At 45.5% G+C, this 15,993-nt stretch overlaps 39 non-coding genes across 39 annotated transcripts; all 39 read right to left on the bottom strand.

Moving 5' to 3' along the window:
• Positions 1 to 160: 160 nt before the first annotated feature.
• trnak-uuu (transfer RNA lysine (anticodon UUU)) lies at positions 161 to 233 on the bottom strand. The gene has a single exon. It is a non-coding gene; the product is annotated as a tRNA-Lys (tRNA).
• Positions 234 to 635: 402 nt separating this feature from the next.
• Positions 636 to 708, bottom strand: trnaf-gaa (transfer RNA phenylalanine (anticodon GAA)). The gene has a single exon. It is a non-coding gene; the product is annotated as a tRNA-Phe (tRNA).
• A 283-nt stretch (positions 709 to 991) lies between these two features.
• On the bottom strand, positions 992 to 1,064 carry trnak-uuu (transfer RNA lysine (anticodon UUU)). Its single transcript has one exon. It is a non-coding gene; the product is annotated as a tRNA-Lys (tRNA).
• Positions 1,065 to 1,466: 402 nt separating this feature from the next.
• trnaf-gaa (transfer RNA phenylalanine (anticodon GAA)) lies at positions 1,467 to 1,539 on the bottom strand. The gene has a single exon. It is a non-coding gene; the product is annotated as a tRNA-Phe (tRNA).
• Positions 1,540 to 1,822: 283 nt separating this feature from the next.
• On the bottom strand, positions 1,823 to 1,895 carry trnak-uuu (transfer RNA lysine (anticodon UUU)). Its single transcript has one exon. It is a non-coding gene; the product is annotated as a tRNA-Lys (tRNA).
• A 404-nt stretch (positions 1,896 to 2,299) lies between these two features.
• Positions 2,300 to 2,372, bottom strand: trnaf-gaa (transfer RNA phenylalanine (anticodon GAA)). The gene has a single exon. It is a non-coding gene; the product is annotated as a tRNA-Phe (tRNA).
• A 283-nt stretch (positions 2,373 to 2,655) lies between these two features.
• On the bottom strand, positions 2,656 to 2,728 carry trnak-uuu (transfer RNA lysine (anticodon UUU)). The gene has a single exon. It is a non-coding gene; the product is annotated as a tRNA-Lys (tRNA).
• Positions 2,729 to 3,130: 402 nt separating this feature from the next.
• Positions 3,131 to 3,203, bottom strand: trnaf-gaa (transfer RNA phenylalanine (anticodon GAA)). The gene has a single exon. It is a non-coding gene; the product is annotated as a tRNA-Phe (tRNA).
• A 268-nt stretch (positions 3,204 to 3,471) lies between these two features.
• On the bottom strand, positions 3,472 to 3,544 carry trnak-uuu (transfer RNA lysine (anticodon UUU)). The gene has a single exon. It is a non-coding gene; the product is annotated as a tRNA-Lys (tRNA).
• A 404-nt stretch (positions 3,545 to 3,948) lies between these two features.
• Positions 3,949 to 4,021, bottom strand: trnaf-gaa (transfer RNA phenylalanine (anticodon GAA)). The gene has a single exon. It is a non-coding gene; the product is annotated as a tRNA-Phe (tRNA).
• Positions 4,022 to 4,304: 283 nt separating this feature from the next.
• On the bottom strand, positions 4,305 to 4,377 carry trnak-uuu (transfer RNA lysine (anticodon UUU)). The gene has a single exon. It is a non-coding gene; the product is annotated as a tRNA-Lys (tRNA).
• A 402-nt stretch (positions 4,378 to 4,779) lies between these two features.
• trnaf-gaa (transfer RNA phenylalanine (anticodon GAA)) lies at positions 4,780 to 4,852 on the bottom strand. The gene has a single exon. It is a non-coding gene; the product is annotated as a tRNA-Phe (tRNA).
• A 283-nt stretch (positions 4,853 to 5,135) lies between these two features.
• On the bottom strand, positions 5,136 to 5,208 carry trnak-uuu (transfer RNA lysine (anticodon UUU)). Its single transcript has one exon. It is a non-coding gene; the product is annotated as a tRNA-Lys (tRNA).
• Positions 5,209 to 5,610: 402 nt separating this feature from the next.
• trnaf-gaa (transfer RNA phenylalanine (anticodon GAA)) lies at positions 5,611 to 5,683 on the bottom strand. Its single transcript has one exon. It is a non-coding gene; the product is annotated as a tRNA-Phe (tRNA).
• Positions 5,684 to 5,966: 283 nt separating this feature from the next.
• Positions 5,967 to 6,040, bottom strand: trnak-uuu (transfer RNA lysine (anticodon UUU)). Its single transcript has one exon. It is a non-coding gene; the product is annotated as a tRNA-Lys (tRNA).
• Positions 6,041 to 6,441: 401 nt separating this feature from the next.
• Positions 6,442 to 6,514, bottom strand: trnaf-gaa (transfer RNA phenylalanine (anticodon GAA)). The gene has a single exon. It is a non-coding gene; the product is annotated as a tRNA-Phe (tRNA).
• A 277-nt stretch (positions 6,515 to 6,791) lies between these two features.
• trnak-uuu (transfer RNA lysine (anticodon UUU)) lies at positions 6,792 to 6,864 on the bottom strand. The gene has a single exon. It is a non-coding gene; the product is annotated as a tRNA-Lys (tRNA).
• A 402-nt stretch (positions 6,865 to 7,266) lies between these two features.
• Positions 7,267 to 7,339, bottom strand: trnaf-gaa (transfer RNA phenylalanine (anticodon GAA)). The gene has a single exon. It is a non-coding gene; the product is annotated as a tRNA-Phe (tRNA).
• Positions 7,340 to 7,607: 268 nt separating this feature from the next.
• Positions 7,608 to 7,680, bottom strand: trnak-uuu (transfer RNA lysine (anticodon UUU)). Its single transcript has one exon. It is a non-coding gene; the product is annotated as a tRNA-Lys (tRNA).
• A 404-nt stretch (positions 7,681 to 8,084) lies between these two features.
• On the bottom strand, positions 8,085 to 8,157 carry trnaf-gaa (transfer RNA phenylalanine (anticodon GAA)). Its single transcript has one exon. It is a non-coding gene; the product is annotated as a tRNA-Phe (tRNA).
• Positions 8,158 to 8,440: 283 nt separating this feature from the next.
• On the bottom strand, positions 8,441 to 8,513 carry trnak-uuu (transfer RNA lysine (anticodon UUU)). The gene has a single exon. It is a non-coding gene; the product is annotated as a tRNA-Lys (tRNA).
• Positions 8,514 to 8,915: 402 nt separating this feature from the next.
• trnaf-gaa (transfer RNA phenylalanine (anticodon GAA)) lies at positions 8,916 to 8,988 on the bottom strand. Its single transcript has one exon. It is a non-coding gene; the product is annotated as a tRNA-Phe (tRNA).
• Positions 8,989 to 9,271: 283 nt separating this feature from the next.
• Positions 9,272 to 9,344, bottom strand: trnak-uuu (transfer RNA lysine (anticodon UUU)). Its single transcript has one exon. It is a non-coding gene; the product is annotated as a tRNA-Lys (tRNA).
• A 404-nt stretch (positions 9,345 to 9,748) lies between these two features.
• trnaf-gaa (transfer RNA phenylalanine (anticodon GAA)) lies at positions 9,749 to 9,821 on the bottom strand. Its single transcript has one exon. It is a non-coding gene; the product is annotated as a tRNA-Phe (tRNA).
• Positions 9,822 to 10,104: 283 nt separating this feature from the next.
• Positions 10,105 to 10,177, bottom strand: trnak-uuu (transfer RNA lysine (anticodon UUU)). The gene has a single exon. It is a non-coding gene; the product is annotated as a tRNA-Lys (tRNA).
• A 404-nt stretch (positions 10,178 to 10,581) lies between these two features.
• On the bottom strand, positions 10,582 to 10,654 carry trnaf-gaa (transfer RNA phenylalanine (anticodon GAA)). Its single transcript has one exon. It is a non-coding gene; the product is annotated as a tRNA-Phe (tRNA).
• A 283-nt stretch (positions 10,655 to 10,937) lies between these two features.
• On the bottom strand, positions 10,938 to 11,010 carry trnak-uuu (transfer RNA lysine (anticodon UUU)). The gene has a single exon. It is a non-coding gene; the product is annotated as a tRNA-Lys (tRNA).
• Positions 11,011 to 11,414: 404 nt separating this feature from the next.
• On the bottom strand, positions 11,415 to 11,487 carry trnaf-gaa (transfer RNA phenylalanine (anticodon GAA)). The gene has a single exon. It is a non-coding gene; the product is annotated as a tRNA-Phe (tRNA).
• A 283-nt stretch (positions 11,488 to 11,770) lies between these two features.
• On the bottom strand, positions 11,771 to 11,843 carry trnak-uuu (transfer RNA lysine (anticodon UUU)). The gene has a single exon. It is a non-coding gene; the product is annotated as a tRNA-Lys (tRNA).
• A 404-nt stretch (positions 11,844 to 12,247) lies between these two features.
• trnaf-gaa (transfer RNA phenylalanine (anticodon GAA)) lies at positions 12,248 to 12,320 on the bottom strand. The gene has a single exon. It is a non-coding gene; the product is annotated as a tRNA-Phe (tRNA).
• Positions 12,321 to 12,597: 277 nt separating this feature from the next.
• trnak-uuu (transfer RNA lysine (anticodon UUU)) lies at positions 12,598 to 12,670 on the bottom strand. The gene has a single exon. It is a non-coding gene; the product is annotated as a tRNA-Lys (tRNA).
• Positions 12,671 to 13,072: 402 nt separating this feature from the next.
• On the bottom strand, positions 13,073 to 13,145 carry trnaf-gaa (transfer RNA phenylalanine (anticodon GAA)). The gene has a single exon. It is a non-coding gene; the product is annotated as a tRNA-Phe (tRNA).
• A 272-nt stretch (positions 13,146 to 13,417) lies between these two features.
• On the bottom strand, positions 13,418 to 13,490 carry trnak-uuu (transfer RNA lysine (anticodon UUU)). The gene has a single exon. It is a non-coding gene; the product is annotated as a tRNA-Lys (tRNA).
• Positions 13,491 to 13,892: 402 nt separating this feature from the next.
• On the bottom strand, positions 13,893 to 13,965 carry trnaf-gaa (transfer RNA phenylalanine (anticodon GAA)). The gene has a single exon. It is a non-coding gene; the product is annotated as a tRNA-Phe (tRNA).
• A 283-nt stretch (positions 13,966 to 14,248) lies between these two features.
• On the bottom strand, positions 14,249 to 14,321 carry trnak-uuu (transfer RNA lysine (anticodon UUU)). Its single transcript has one exon. It is a non-coding gene; the product is annotated as a tRNA-Lys (tRNA).
• A 402-nt stretch (positions 14,322 to 14,723) lies between these two features.
• On the bottom strand, positions 14,724 to 14,796 carry trnaf-gaa (transfer RNA phenylalanine (anticodon GAA)). The gene has a single exon. It is a non-coding gene; the product is annotated as a tRNA-Phe (tRNA).
• A 268-nt stretch (positions 14,797 to 15,064) lies between these two features.
• On the bottom strand, positions 15,065 to 15,137 carry trnak-uuu (transfer RNA lysine (anticodon UUU)). Its single transcript has one exon. It is a non-coding gene; the product is annotated as a tRNA-Lys (tRNA).
• A 402-nt stretch (positions 15,138 to 15,539) lies between these two features.
• trnaf-gaa (transfer RNA phenylalanine (anticodon GAA)) lies at positions 15,540 to 15,612 on the bottom strand. Its single transcript has one exon. It is a non-coding gene; the product is annotated as a tRNA-Phe (tRNA).
• Positions 15,613 to 15,895: 283 nt separating this feature from the next.
• On the bottom strand, positions 15,896 to 15,968 carry trnak-uuu (transfer RNA lysine (anticodon UUU)). Its single transcript has one exon. It is a non-coding gene; the product is annotated as a tRNA-Lys (tRNA).
• Positions 15,969 to 15,993: the final 25 nt, after the last annotated feature.

Here is a 15,993-nt window from a genome sequence, read left to right as displayed (position 1 = left end):
ATGAAGTGGGAAAATATCTCTTACTTGTGAAATCCTCTTTCATGCTTGGCACATATGGCATCTCTCGTGAAAACAAAACCTACAAAACCCAACTGAAAGGTAACATCGATCACTGCACCGTTCTTTGAAAGAACTGTGTGCGTGCAGTGCAAGGAGGCATCGCCTGAACAGGGACTTGAACCCTGGACCCTCAGATTAAAAGTCTGATGCTCTACCGTCTGAGCTACCCAGGCCCATGGGACAAAGAATCTGCTCCAGAATTAAAAGAATGGCGACAACTACTTGCAGTAAAAGGTTTCATCCCTTTCTTCAAGGTTCTTTTCGGGATGTATTTCTTGCCAAACGTAGGTCCAGAATTCCACTCTGTCTTTTGCTTCACTAACATTGAGACAATTTCAATGTCCGGATCACAAAATGTTGAACGCACCAAAATTGGACATTGAACTCGGATTTTGTTTTCTTCCCTGCGTGCCTGGAAATTCTTTTTCAACGTTTTTCTCAGCAGTTTCAATCACAGAACCACCCTCCAAACACATATACACACACGTCAGTTCATTCGGTTCTTTTCTTCTCATTCAGCCAGGGGATAAAACAGCCATTCCTATGTTGGCTCTGACCTAAAATACGGACCAACTTGCCGAAACCCGGGATTGAACCAGGGACCTTTAGATCTTCAGTCTAACGCTCTCCCAACTGAGCTATTTCGGCTGCCCGTTACACCATTGCACAGTCCGTCAAACTAATGGATGCTTTAACAGCAAAGACCCAGAGGGGGCGGGATGTGCAGACAGTTGGGCCTGTTGACTTTGTCTAGAATGAGATGAAGTGGGAAAATATCTCTTACTTGTGAAATCCTCTTTCATGCTTGGCACATATGGCATCTCTCGTGAAAACAAAACCTAAAAAACCCAACACAGCTGAAAGGTAACATCGATCGCTGCACCGTTCTTTGAAAGAACTGTGTGCGTGCAGTGCAAGGAGAAGGTGGCACCGCCTGAACAGGGACTTGAACCCTGGACCCTCAGATTAAAAGTCTGATGCTCTACCGTCTGAGCTACCCAGGCCGATGGGACAAGGAATCTGCTCCAGAAATAAAAGAATGGCGACAACTACTTGCAGTAAAAGGTTTCATCCCTTTCTTCAAGGTTCTTTTCGGGATGTATTTCTTGCCCAACGTAGGTCCAGAATTCCACTCTGTCTTTTGCTTCACTAACATTGAGACAATTTCAATGTCCGGATCACAAAATGTTGAACGCACCAAAATTGGACATTGAACTCGGATTTTGTTTTCTTCCCTGCGTGCCTGGAAATTCTTTTTCAACATTTTTCTCAGCAGTTTCAATCACAGAACCCCCCTCCAAACACATATACACACACGTCAGTTCATTCGGTTCTTTTCTTCTCATTCAGCCAGGGGATAAAACAGCCATTCCTATGTTGGCTCTGACCTAAAATACGGACCAACTTGCCGAAACCCGGGATTGAACCAGGGACCTTTAGATCTTCAGTCTAACGCTCTCCCAACTGAGCTATTTCTGCTGCCCGTTACACCATTGCACAGTCCGTCAAACTAATTGATGGTTTAACAGCAAAGCCCCAGAGGGGGCGGGATGTGCAGACAGTTGGGCCTGTGGACTTTGTCTAGAATGAGATGAAGTGGGAAAATATCTCTTACTTGTGAAATCCTCTTTCATGCTTGGCACATATGGCATCTCTCGTGAAAACAAAACCTAAAAAACCCAACACAGCTGAAAGGTAACATCGATCGCTGCACCGTTCTTTGAAAGAACTGTGTGCGTGCAGTGCAAGGAGAAGGTGGCATCGCCTGAACAGGGACTTGAACCCTGGACCCTCAGATTAAAAGTCTGATGCTCTACCGTCTGAGCTACCCAGGCCCATGGGACAAGGAATCTGCTCCAGAAATAAAAGAATGGCGACAACTACTTGCAGTAAAAGGTTTCATCCCTTTCTTCAAGGTTCTTTTCGGGATGTATTTCTTGCCCAACGTAGGTCCAGAATTCCACTCTGTCTTTTGCTTCACTAACATTGAGACAATTTCAATGTCCGGATCACAAAATGTTGAACGCACCAAAATTGGACATTGAACTCGGATTTTGTTTTCTTCCCTGCGTGCCTGGAAATTCTTTTTCAACGTTTTTCTCAGCAGTTTCAATCACAGAACCCCCCTCCAAACACATATACACACACACGTCAGTTCATTCGGTTCTTTTCTTCTCATTCAGCCAGGGGATAAAACAGCCATTCCTATGTTGGCTCTGACCTAAAATATGGACCAACTTGCCGAAACCCGGGATTGAACCAGGGACCTTTAGATCTTCAGTCTAACGCTCTCCCAACTGAGCTATTTCGGCTGCCCGTTACACCATTGCACAGTCCGTCAAACTAATGGATGCTTTAACAGCAAAGCCCCAGAGGGGGCGGGATGTGCAGACAGTTGGGCCTGTGGACTTTGTCTAGAATGAGATGAAGTGGGAAAATATCTCTTACTTGTGAAATCCTCTTTCATGCTTGGCACATATGGCATCTCTCGTGAAAACAAAACCTAAAAAACCCAACACAGCTGAAAGGTAACATCGATCGCTGCACCGTTCTTTGAAAGAACTGTGTGCGTGCAGTGCAAGGAGAAGGTGGCATCGCCTGAACAGGGACTTGAACCCTGGACCCTCAGATTAAAAGTCTGATGCTCTACCGTCTGAGCTACCCAGGCCCATGGGACAAGGAATCTGCTCCAGAAATAAAAGAATGGCGACAACTACTTGCAGTAAAAGGTTTCATCCCTTTCTTCAAGGTTCTTTTCGGGATGTATTTCTTGCCCAACGTAGGTCCAGAATTCCACTCTGTCTTTTGCTTCACTAACATTGAGACAATTTCAATGTCCGGATCACAAAATGTTGAACGCACCAAAATTGGACATTGAACTCGGATTTTGTTTTCTTCCCTGCGTGCCTGGAAATTCTTTTTCAACATTTTTCTCAGCAGTTTCAATCACAGAACCCCCCTCCAAACACATATACACACACGTCAGTTCATTCGGTTCTTTTCTTCTCATTCAGCCAGGGGATAAAACAGCCATTCCTATGTTGGCTCTGACCTAAAATACGGACCAACTTGCCGAAACCCGGGATTGAACCAGGGACCTTTAGATCTTCAGTCTAACGCTCTCCCAACTGAGCTATTTCTGCTGCCCGTTACACCATTGCACAGTCCGTCAAACTAATGGATGCTTTAACAGCAAAGCCCCAGAGGGGGCGGGATGTGCAGACAGTTGGGCCTGTGGACTTTGTCTAGAATGAGATGAAGTGGGAAAATATCTCTTACTTGTGAAATCCTCTTTCATGCTTGGCACATATGGCATCTCTCGTGAAAACAAAACCTAAAAAAGCTGAAAGGTAACATCGATCGCTGCACCGTTCTTTGAAAGAACTGTGTGCATGCAGTGCAGGGAGGCATCGCCTGAACAGGGACTTGAACCCTGGACCCTCAGATTAAAAGTCTGATGCTCTACCGTCTGAGCTACCCAGGCCCATGGGACAAGGAATCTGCTCCAGAAATAAAAGAATGACGACAACTACTTGCAGTAAAAGGTTTCATCCCTTTCTTCAAGGTTCTTTTCGGGATGTATTTCTTGCCCAACGTAGGTCCAGAATTCCACTCTGTCTTTTGCTTCACTAACATTGAGACAATTTCAATGTCCGGATCACAAAATGTTGAATGCACCAAAATTGGACATTGAACTCGGATTTTGTTTTCTTCCCTGCGTGCCTGGAAATTCTTTTTCAACATTTTTCTCAGCAGTTTCAATCACAGAACCCCCCTCCAAACACATATACACACACACGTCAGTTCATTCGGTTCTTTTCTTCTCATTCAGCCAGGGGATAAAACAGCCATTCCTATGTTGGCTCTGACCTAAAATACGGACCAACTTGCCGAAACCCGGGATTGAACCAGGGACCTTTAGATCTTCAGTCTAACGCTCTCCCAACTGAGCTATTTCGGCTGCCCGTTACACCATTGCACAGTCCGTCAAACTAATGGATGCTTTAACAGCAAAGCCCCAGAGGGGGCGGGATGTGCAGACAGTTGGGCCTGTTGACTTTGTCTAGAATGAGATGAAGTGGGAAAATATCTCTTACTTGTGAAATCCTCTTTCATGCTTGGCACATATGGCATCTCTCGTGAAAACAAAACCTAAAAAACCCAACACAGCTGAAAGGTAACATCGATCGCTGCACCGTTCTTTGAAAGAACTGTGTGCGTGCAGTGCAAGGAGAAGGTGGCATCGCCTGAACAGGGACTTGAACCCTGGACCCTCAGATTAAAAGTCTGATGCTCTACCGTCTGAGCTACCCAGGCCCATGGGACAAGGAATCTGCTCCAGAAATAAAAGAATGGCGACAACTACTTGCAGTAAAAGGTTTCATCCCTTTCTTCAAGGTTCTTTTCGGGATGTATTTCTTGCCCAACGTAGGTCCAGAATTCCACTCTGTCTTTTGCTTCACTAACATTGAGACAATTTCAATGTCCGGATCACAAAATGTTGAACGCACCAAAATTGGACATTGAACTCGGATTTTGTTTTCTTCCCTGCGTGCCTGGAAATTCTTTTTCAACGTTTTTCTCAGCAGTTTCAATCACAGAACCCCCCTCCAAACACATATACACACACGTCAGTTCATTCGGTTCTTTTCTTCTCATTCAGCCAGGGGATAAAACAGCCATTCCTATGTTGGCTCTGACCTAAAATACGGACCAACTTGCCGAAACCCGGGATTGAACGAGGGACCTTTAGATCTTCAGTCTAACGCTCTCCCAACTGAGCTATTTCGGCTGCCCGTTACACCATTGCACAGTCCGTCAAACTAATGGATGCTTTAACAGCAAAGCCCCAGAGGGGGCGGGATGTGCAGACAGTTGGGCCTGTGGACTTTGTCTAGAATGAGATGAAGTGGGAAAATATCTCTTACTTGTGAAATCCTCTTTCATGCTTGGCACATATGGCATCTCTCGTGAAAACAAAACCTAAAAAACCCAACACAGCTGAAAGGTAACATCGATCGCTGCACCGTTCTTTGAAAGAACTGTGTGCGTGCAGTGCAAGGAGAAGGTGGCATCGCCTGAACAGGGACTTGAACCCTGGACCCTCAGATTAAAAGTCTGATGCTCTACCGTCTGAGCTACCCAGGCCCATGGGACAAAGAATCTGCTCCAGAATTAAAAGAATGGCGACAACTACTTGCAGTAAAAGGTTTCATCCCTTTCTTCAAGGTTCTTTTCGGGATGTATTTCTTGCCCAACGTAGGTCCAGAATTCCACTCTGTCTTTTGCTTCACTAACATTGAGACAATTTCAATGTCCGGATCACAAAATGTTGAACGCACCAAAATTGGACATTGAACTCGGATTTTGTTTTCTTCCCTGCGTGCCTGGAAATTCTTTTTCAACATTTTTCTCAGCAGTTTCAATCACAGAACCCCCCTCCAAACACATATACACACACGTCAGTTCATTCGGTTCTTTTCTTCTCATTCAGCCAGGGGATAAAACAGCCATTCCTATGTTGGCTCTGACCTAAAATACGGACCAACTTGCCGAAACCCGGGATTGAACCAGGGACCTTTAGATCTTCAGTCTAACGCTCTCCCAACTGAGCTATTTCGGCTGCCCGTTACACCATTGCACAGTCCGTCAAACTAATGGATGCTTTAACAGCAAAGACCCAGAGGGGGCGGGATGTGCAGACAGTTGGGCCTGTTGACTTTGTCTAGAATGAGATGAAGTGGGAAAATATCTCTTACTTGTGAAATCCTCTTTCATGCTTGGCACATATGGCATCTCTCGTGAAAACAAAACCTAAAAAACCCAACACAGCTGAAAGGTAACATCGATCGCTGCACCGTTCTTTGAAAGAACTGTGTGCGTGCAGTGCAAGGAGAAGGTGGCATCGCCTGAACAGGGACTTGAACCCTGGACCCTCAGATTAAAAGTCTGATGCTCTACCGTCTGAGCTACCCAGGGCCATGGGACAAGGAATCTGCTCCAGAAATAAAAGAATGGCGACAACTACTTGCAGTAAAAGGTTTCATCCCTTTCTTCAAGGTTCTTTTCGGGATGTATTTCTTGCCCAACGTAGGTCCAGAATTCCACTCTGTCTTTTGCTTCACTAACATTGAGACAATTTCAATGTCCGGATCACAAAATGTTGAACGCACCAAAATTGGACATTGAACTCGGATTTTGTTTTCTTCCCTGCGTGCCTGGAAATTCTTTTTCAACGTTTTTCTCAGCAGCTTCAATCACAGAACCCCCCTCCAAACACATATACACACACGTCAGTTCATTCGGTTCTTTTCTTCTCATTCAGCCAGGGGATAAAACAGCCATTCCTATGTTGGCTCTGACCTAAAATACGGACCAACTTGCCGAAACCCGGGATTGAACCAGGGACCTTTAGATCTTCAGTCTAACGCTCTCCCAACTGAGCTATTTCGGCTGCCCGTTACACCATTGCACAGTCCGTCAAACTAATGGATGCTTTAACAGCAAAGCCCCAGAGGGGGCGGGATGTGCAGACAGTTGGGCCTGTTGACTTTGTCTAGAATGAGATGAAGTGGGAAAATATCTCTTACTTGTGAAATCCTCTTTCATGCTTGGCACATATGGCATCTCTCGTGAAAACAAAACCTAAAAATCCCAACACAGCTGAAAGGTAACATCGATCGCTGCACCGTTCTTTGAAAGAACTGTGTGCATGCAGTGCAAAGAGGCATCGCCTGAACAGGGACTTGAACCCTGGACCCTCAGATTAAAAGTCTGATGCTCTACCGTCTGAGCTACCCAGGCCCATGGGACAAGGAATCTGCTCCAGAAATAAAAGAATGGCGACAACTACTTGCAGTAAAAGGTTTCATCCCTTTCTTCAAGGTTCTTTTCGGGATGTATTTCTTGCCCAACGTAGGTCCAGAATTCCACTCTGTCTTTTGCTTCACTAACATTGAGACAATTTCAATGTCCGGATCACAAAATGTTGAACGCACCAAAATTGGACATTGAACTCGGATTTTGTTTTCTTCCCTGCGTGCCTGGAAATTCTTTTTCAACATTTTTCTCAGCAGTTTCAATCACAGAACCCCCCTCCAAACACATATACACACACGTCAGTTCATTCGGTTCTTTTCTTCTCATTCAGCCAGGGGATAAAACAGCCATTCCTATGTTGGCTCTGACCTAAAATACGGACCAACTTGCCGAAACCCGGGATTGAACCAGGGACCTTTAGATCTTCAGTCTAACGCTCTCCCAACTGAGCTATTTCTGCTGCCCGTTACACCATTGCACAGTCCGTCAAACTAATTTATGGTTTAACAGCAAAGCCCCAGAGGGGGCGGGATGTGCAGACAGTTGGGCCTGTGGACTTTGTCTAGAATGAGATGAAGTGGGAAAATATCTCTTACTTGTGAAATCCTCTTTCATGCTTGGCACATATGGCATCTCTCGTGAAAACAAAACCTAAAACAGCTGAAAGGTAACATCGATCGCTGCACCGTTCTTTGAAAGAACTGTGTGCATGCAGTGCAGGGAGGCATCGCCTGAACAGGGACTTGAACCCTGGACCCTCAGATTAAAAGTCTGATGCTCTACCGTCTGAGCTACCCAGGCCCATGGGACAAGGAATCTGCTCCAGAAATAAAAGAATGACGACAACTACTTGCAGTAAAAGGTTTCATCCCTTTCTTCAAGGTTCTTTTCGGGATGTATTTCTTGCCCAACGTAGGTCCAGAATTCCACTCTGTCTTTTGCTTCACTAACATTGAGACAATTTCAATGTCCGGATCACAAAATGTTGAACGCACCAAAATTGGACATTGAACTCGGATTTTGTTTTCTTCCCTGCGTGCCTGGAAATTCTTTTTCAACATTTTTCTCAGCAGTTTCAATCACAGAACCCCCCTCCAAACACATATACACACACACGTCAGTTCATTCGGTTCTTTTCTTCTCATTCAGCCAGGGGATAAAACAGCCATTCCTATGTTGGCTCTGACCTAAAATACAGACCAACTTGCCGAAACCCGGGATTGAACCAGGGACCTTTAGATCTTCAGTCTAACGCTCTCCCAACTGAGCTATTTCGGCTGCCCGTTACACCATTGCACAGTCCGTCAAACTAATGGATGCTTTAACAGCAAAGACCCAGAGGGGGCGGGATGTGCAGACAGTTGGGCCTGTTGACTTTGTCTAGAATGAGATGAAGTGGGAAAATATCTCTTACTTGTGAAATCCTCTTTCATGCTTGGCACATATGGCATCTCTCGTGAAAACAAAACCTAAAAAACCCAACACAGCTGAAAGGTAACATCGATCGCTGCACCGTTCTTTGAAAGAACTGTGTGCGTGCAGTGCAAGGAGAAGGTGGCATCGCCTGAACAGGGACTTGAACCCTGGACCCTCAGATTAAAAGTCTGATGCTCTACCGTCTGAGCTACCCAGGCCCATGGGACAAGGAATCTGCTCCAGAAATAAAAGAATGGCGACAACTACTTGCAGTAAAAGGTTTCATCCCTTTCTTCAAGGTTCTTTTCGGGATGTATTTCTTGCCCAACGTAGGTCCAGAATTCCACTCTGTCTTTTGCTTCACTAACATTGAGACAATTTCAATGTCCGGATCACAAAATGTTGAACGCACCAAAATTGGACATTGAACTCGGATTTTGTTTTCTTCCCTGCGTGCCTGGAAATTCTTTTTCAACGTTTTTCTCAGCAGTTTCAATCACAGAACCCCCCTCCAAACACATATACACACACGTCAGTTCATTCGGTTCTTTTCTTCTCATTCAGCCAGGGGATAAAACAGCCATTCCTATGTTGGCTCTGACCTAAAATACGGACCAACTTGCCGAAACCCGGGATTGAACCAGGGACCTTTAGATCTTCAGTCTAACGCTCTCCCAACTGAGCTATTTCGGCTGCCCGTTACACCATTGCACAGTCCGTCAAACTAATGGATGCTTTAACAGCAAAGCCCCAGAGGGGGCGGGATGTGCAGACAGTTGGGCCTGTGGACTTTGTCTAGAATGAGATGAAGTGGGAAAATATCTCTTACTTGTGAAATCCTCTTTCATGCTTGGCACATATGGCATCTCTCGTGAAAACAAAACCTAAAAAACCCAACACAGCTGAAAGGTAACATCGATCGCTGCACCGTTCTTTGAAAGAACTGTGTGCGTGCAGTGCAAGGAGAAGGTGGCATCGCCTGAACAGGGACTTGAACCCTGGACCCTCAGATTAAAAGTCTGATGCTCTACCGTCTGAGCTACCCAGGCCCTTGGGACAAGGAATCTGCTCCAGAAATAAAAGAATGGCGACAACTACTTGCAGTAAAAGGTTTCATCCCTTTCTTCAAGGTTCTTTTCGGGATGTATTTCTTGCCCAACGTAGGTCCAGAATTCCACTCTGTCTTTTGCTTCACTAACATTGAGACAATTTCAATGTCCGGATCACAAAATGTTGAACGCACCAAAATTGGACATTGAACTCGGATTTTGTTTTCTTCCCTGCGTGCCTGGAAATTCTTTTTCAACGTTTTTCTCAGCAGTTTCAATCACAGAACCCCCCTCCAAACACATATACACACACACGTCAGTTCATTCGGTTCTTTTCTTCTCATTCAGCCAGGGGATAAAACAGCCATTCCTATGTTGGCTCTGACCTAAAATACGGACAAACTTGCCGAAACCCGGGATTGAACCAGGGACCTTTAGATCTTCAGTCTAACGCTCTCCCAACTGAGCTATTTCGGCTGCCCGTTACACCATTGCACAGTCCGTCAAACTAATGGATGCTTTAACAGCAAAGCCCCAGAGGGGGCGGGATGTGCAGGCAGTTGGGCCTGTGGACTTTGTCTAGAATGAGATGAAGTGGGAAAATATCTCTTACTTGTGAAATCCTCTTTCATGCTTGGCACATATGGCATCTCTCGTGAAAACAAAACCTAAAAAACCCAACACAGCTGAAAGGTAACATCGATCGCTGCACCGTTCTTTGAAAGAACTGTGTGCGTGCAGTGCAAGGAGAAGGTGGCATCGCCTGAACAGGGACTTGAACCCTGGACCCTCAGATTAAAAGTCTGATGCTCTACCGTCTGAGCTACCCAGGCCCATGGGACAAGGAATCTGCTCCAGAAATAAAAGAATGGCGACAACTACTTGCAGTAAAAGGTTTCATCCCTTTCTTCAAGGTTCTTTTCGGGATGTATTTCTTGCCCAACGTAGGTCCAGAATTCCACTCTGTCTTTTGCTTCACTAACATTGAGACGATTTCAATGTCCGGATCACAAAATGTTGAACGCACCAAAATTGGACATTGAACTCGGATTTTGTTTTCTTCCCTGCGTGCCTGGAAATTCTTTTTCAACGTTTTTCTCAGCAGTTTCAATCACAGAACCCCCCTCCAAACACATATACACACACACGTCAGTTCATTCGGTTCTTTTCTTCTCATTCAGCCAGGGGATAAAACAGCCATTCCTATGTTGGCTCTGACCTAAAATACGGACAAACTTGACGAAACCCGGGATTGAACCAGGGACCTTTAGATCTTCAGTCTAACGCTCTCCCAACTGAGCTATTTCGGCTGCCCGTTACACCATTGCACAGTCCGTCAAACTAATGGATGCTTTAACAGCAAAGCCCCAGAGGGGGCGGGATGTGCAGGCAGTTGGGCCTGTGGACTTTGTCTAGAATGAGATGAAGTGGGAAAATATCTCTTACTTGTGAAATCCTCTTTCATGCTTGGCACATATGGCATCTCTCGTGAAAACAAAACCTAAAAAACCCAACACAGCTGAAAGGTAACATCGATCGCTGCACCGTTCTTTGAAAGAACTGTGTGCGTGCAGTGCAAGGAGAAGGTGGCATCGCCTGAACAGGGACTTGAACCCTGGACCCTCAGATTAAAAGTCTGATGCTCTACCGTCTGAGCTACCCAGGCCCTTGGGACAAGGAATCTGCTCCAGAAATAAAAGAATGGCGACAACTACTTGCAGTAAAAGGTTTCATCCCTTTCTTCAAGGTTCTTTTCGGGATGTATTTCTTGCCCAACGTAGGTCCAGAATTCCACTCTGTCTTTTGCTTCACTAACATTGAGACAATTTCAATGTCCGGATCACAAAATGTTGAACGCACCAAAATTGGACATTGAACTCGGATTTTGTTTTCTTCCCTGCGTGCCTGGAAATTCTTTTTCAACGTTTTTCTCAGCAGTTTCAATCACAGAACCCCCCTCCAAACACATATACACACACACGTCAGTTCATTCGGTTCTTTTCTTCTCATTCAGCCAGGGGATAAAACAGCCATTCCTATGTTGGCTCTGACCTAAAATACGGACAAACTTGCCGAAACCCGGGATTGAACCAGGGACCTTTAGATCTTCAGTCTAACGCTCTCCCAACTGAGCTATTTCGGCTGCCCGTTACACTATTGCACAGTCCGTCAAACTAATGGATGCTTTAACAGCAAAGCCCCAGAGGGGGCGGGATGTGCAGGCAGTTGGGCCTGTGGACTTTGTCTAGAATGAGATGAAGTGGGAAAATATCTCTTACTTGTGAAATCCTCTTTCATGCTTGGCACATATGGCATCTCTCGTGAAAACAAAACCTAAAAAACCCAACACAGCTGAAAGGTAACATCGATCGCTGCACCGTTCTTTGAAAGAACTGTGTGCGTGCAGTGCAAGGAGAAGGTGGCATCGCCTGAACAGGGACTTGAACCCTGGACCCTCAGATTAAAAGTCTGATGCTCTACCGTCTGAGCTACCCAGGCCCATGGGACAAGGAATCTGCTCCAGAAATAAAAGAATGGCGACAACTACTTGCAGTAAAAGGTTTCATCCCTTTCTTCAAGGTTCTTTTCGGGATGTATTTCTTGCCCAACGTAGGTCCAGAATTCCACTCTGTCTTTTGCTTCACTAACATTGAGACAATTTCAATGTCTGGATCACAAAATGTTGAACGCACCAAAATTGGACATTGAACTCAGATTTTGTTTTCTTCCATGCGCGCCTGGAAATTCTTTTTCAACGTTTTTCTCAGCAGTTTCAATCACAGAACCCCGCTCCAAACACATATACACACACACGTCAGTTCATTCGGTTCTTTTCTTCTCATTCAGCCAGGGGATAAAACAGCCATTCCTATGTTGGCTCTGACCTAAAATACGGACAAACTTGCCGAAACCCGGGATTGAACCAGGGACCTTTAGATCTTCAGTCTAACGCTCTCCCAACTGAGCTATTTCGGCTGCCCGTTACACCATTGCACAGTCCGTCAAACTAATGGATGCTTTAACAGCAAAGCCCCAGAGGGGGCGGGATGTGCAGGCAGTTGGGCCTGTGGACTTTGTCTAGAATGAGATGAAGTGGGAAAATATCTCTTACTTGTGAAATCCTCTTTCATGCTTGGCACATATGGCATCTCTCGTGAAAACAAAACCTAAAAAACCCAACACAGCTGAAAGGTAACATCGATTGCTGCACCGTTCTTTGAAAGAACTGTGTGCGTGCAGTGCAAGGAGGCATCGCCTGAACAGGGACTTGATACCTGGACCCTCAGATTAAAAGTCTGATGCTCTACCGTCTGAGCTACCCAGGCCCATGGGACAAGGAATCTGCTCCAGAAATAAAAGAATGGCGACAACTACTTGCAGTAAAAGGTTTCATCCCTTTCTTCAAGGTTCTTTTCGGGATGTATTTCTTGCCCAACGTAGGTCCAGAATTCCACTCTGTCTTTTGCTTCACTAACATTGAGACAATTTCAATGTCCGGATCACAAAATGTTGAACGCACCAAAATTGGACATTGAACTCGGATTTTGTTTTCTTCCCTGCGTGCCTGGAAATTCTTTTTCAACATTTTTCTCAGCAGTTTCAATCACAGAACCCCCCTCCAAACACATATACACACACGTCAGTTCATTCGGTTCTTTTCTTCTCATTCAGCCAGGGGATAAAACAGCCATTCCTATGTTGGCTCTGACCTAAAATACGGACCAACTTGCCGAAACCCGGGATTGAACCAGGGACCTTTAGATCTTCAGTCTAACGCTCTCCCAACTGAGCTATTTCGGCTGCCCGTTACACCATTGCACAGTCCGTCAAACTAATTGATGCTTTAACAGCAAAGCCCCAGAGGGGGCGGGATGTGCAGACAGTTGGGCCTGTGGACTTTGTCTAGAATGAGATGAAGTGGGAAAATATCTCTTACTTGTGAAATCCTCTTTCATGCTTGGCACATATGGCATCTCTCGTGAAAACAAAACCTACAAAACCCAACTGAAAGGTAACATCGATCACTGCACCGTTCTTTGAAAGAACTGTGTGCGTGCAGTGCAAGGAGGCATCGCCTGAACAGGGACTTGAACCCTGGACCCTCAGATTAAAAGTCTGATGCTCTACCGTCTGAGCTACCCAGGCCCATGGGACAAAGAATCTGCTCCAGAATTAAAAGAATGGCGACAACTACTTGCAGTAAAAGGTTTCATCCCTTTCTTCAAGGTTCTTTTCGGGATGTATTTCTTGCCAAACGTAGGTCCAGAATTCCACTCTGTCTTTTGCTTCACTAACATTGAGACAATTTCAATGTCCGGATCACAAAATGTTGAACGCACCAAAATTGGACATTGAACTCGGATTTTGTTTTCTTCCCTGCGTGCCTGGAAATTCTTTTTCAACGTTTTTCTCAGCAGTTTCAATCACAGAACCACCCTCCAAACACATATACACACACGTCAGTTCATTCGGTTCTTTTCTTCTCATTCAGCCAGGGGATAAAACAGCCATTCCTATGTTGGCTCTGACCTAAAATACGGACCAACTTGCCGAAACCCGGGATTGAACCAGGGACCTTTAGATCTTCAGTCTAACGCTCTCCCAACTGAGCTATTTCGGCTGCCCGTTACACCATTGCACAGTCCGTCAAACTAATGGATGCTTTAACAGCAAAGACCCAGAGGGGGCGGGATGTGCAGACAGTTGGGCCTGTTGACTTTGTCTAGAATGAGATGAAGTGGGAAAATATCTCTTACTTGTGAAATCCTCTTTCATGCTTGGCACATATGGCATCTCTCGTGAAAACAAAACCTAAAAAACCCAACACAGCTGAAAGGTAACATCGATCGCTGCACCGTTCTTTGAAAGAACTGTGTGCGTGCAGTGCAAGGAGAAGGTGGCACCGCCTGAACAGGGACTTGAACCCTGGACCCTCAGATTAAAAGTCTGATGCTCTACCGTCTGAGCTACCCAGGCCGATGGGACAAGGAATCTGCTCCAGAAATAAAAGAATGGCGACAACTACTTGCAGTAAAAGGTTTCATCCCTTTCTTCAAGGTTCTTTTCGGGATGTATTTCTTGCCCAACGTAGGTCCAGAATTCCACTCTGTCTTTTGCTTCACTAACATTGAGACAATTTCAATGTCCGGATCACAAAATGTTGAACGCACCAAAATTGGACATTGAACTCGGATTTTGTTTTCTTCCCTGCGTGCCTGGAAATTCTTTTTCAACATTTTTCTCAGCAGTTTCAATCACAGAACCCCCCTCCAAACACATATACACACACGTCAGTTCATTCGGTTCTTTTCTTCTCATTCAGCCAGGGGATAAAACAGCCATTCCTATGTTGGCTCTGACCTAAAATACGGACCAACTTGCCGAAACCCGGGATTGAACCAGGGACCTTTAGATCTTCAGTCTAACGCTCTCCCAACTGAGCTATTTCTGCTGCCCGTTACACCATTGCACAGTCCGTCAAACTAATTGATGGTTTAACAGCAAAGCCCCAGAGGGGGCGGGATGTGCAGACAGTTGGGCCTGTGGACTTTGTCTAGAATGAGATGAAGTGGGAAAATATCTCTTACTTGTGAAATCCTCTTTCATGCTTGGCACATATGGCATCTCTCGTGAAAACAAAACCTAAAACAGCTGAAAGGTAACATCGATCGCTGCACCGTTCTTTGAAAGAACTGTGTGCATGCAGTGCAGGGAGGCATCGCCTGAACAGGGACTTGAACCCTGGACCCTCAGATTAAAAGTCTGATGCTCTACCGTCTGAGCTACCCAGGCCCATGGGACAAGGAATCTGCTCCAGAAATAAAAGAATGACGACAACTACTTGCAGTAAAAGGTTTCATCCCTTTCTTCAAGGTTCTTTTCGGGATGTATTTCTTGCCCAACGTAGGTCCAGAATTCCACTCTGTCTTTTGCTTCACTAACATTGAGACAATTTCAATGTCCGGATCACAAAATGTTGAACGCACCAAAATTGGACATTGAACTCGGATTTTGTTTTCTTCCCTGCGTGCCTGGAAATTCTTTTTCAACGTTTTTCTCAGCAGTTTCAATCACAGAACCCCCCTCCAAACACATATACACACACGTCAGTTCATTCGGTTCTTTTCTTCTCATTCAGCCAGGGGATAAAACAGCCATTCCTATGTTGGCTCTGACCTAAAATACGGACCAACTTGCCGAAACCCGGGATTGAACCAGGGACCTTTAGATCTTCAGTCTAACGCTCTCCCAACTGAGCTATTTCGGCTGCCCGTTACACAATTGCACAGTCCGTCAAACTAATGGATGCTTTAACAGCAAAGCCCCAGAGGGGGCGGGATGTGCAGACAGTTGGGCCTGTGGACTTTGTCTAGAATGAGATGAAGTGGGAAAATATCTCTTACTTGTGAAATCCTCTTTCATGCTTGGCACATATGGCATCTCTCGTGAAAACAAAACCTAAAAAACCCAACACAGCTGAAAGGTAACATCGATCGCTGCACCGTTCTTTGAAAGAACTGTGTGCGTGCAGTGCAAGGAGAAGGTGGCATCGCCTGAACAGGGACTTGAACCCTGGACCCTCAGATTAAAAGTCTGATGCTCTACCGTCTGAGCTACCCAGGCCCATGGGACAAGGAATCTGCTCCAG

Source organism: Nelusetta ayraudi, unplaced genomic scaffold (genome assembly GCF_046127955.1).
Source record: "Nelusetta ayraudi isolate G7.1 ecotype Tasmania unplaced genomic scaffold, CSIRO-AGI_Nayr_v1 ptg000042l, whole genome shotgun sequence".
In the NCBI taxonomy this organism is placed as follows: domain Eukaryota; kingdom Metazoa; phylum Chordata; class Actinopteri; order Tetraodontiformes; family Monacanthidae; genus Nelusetta; species Nelusetta ayraudi.
Note: the sequence above shows the minus strand (reverse complement) of the source record. Positions and strands in the feature narration are given on the sequence as shown.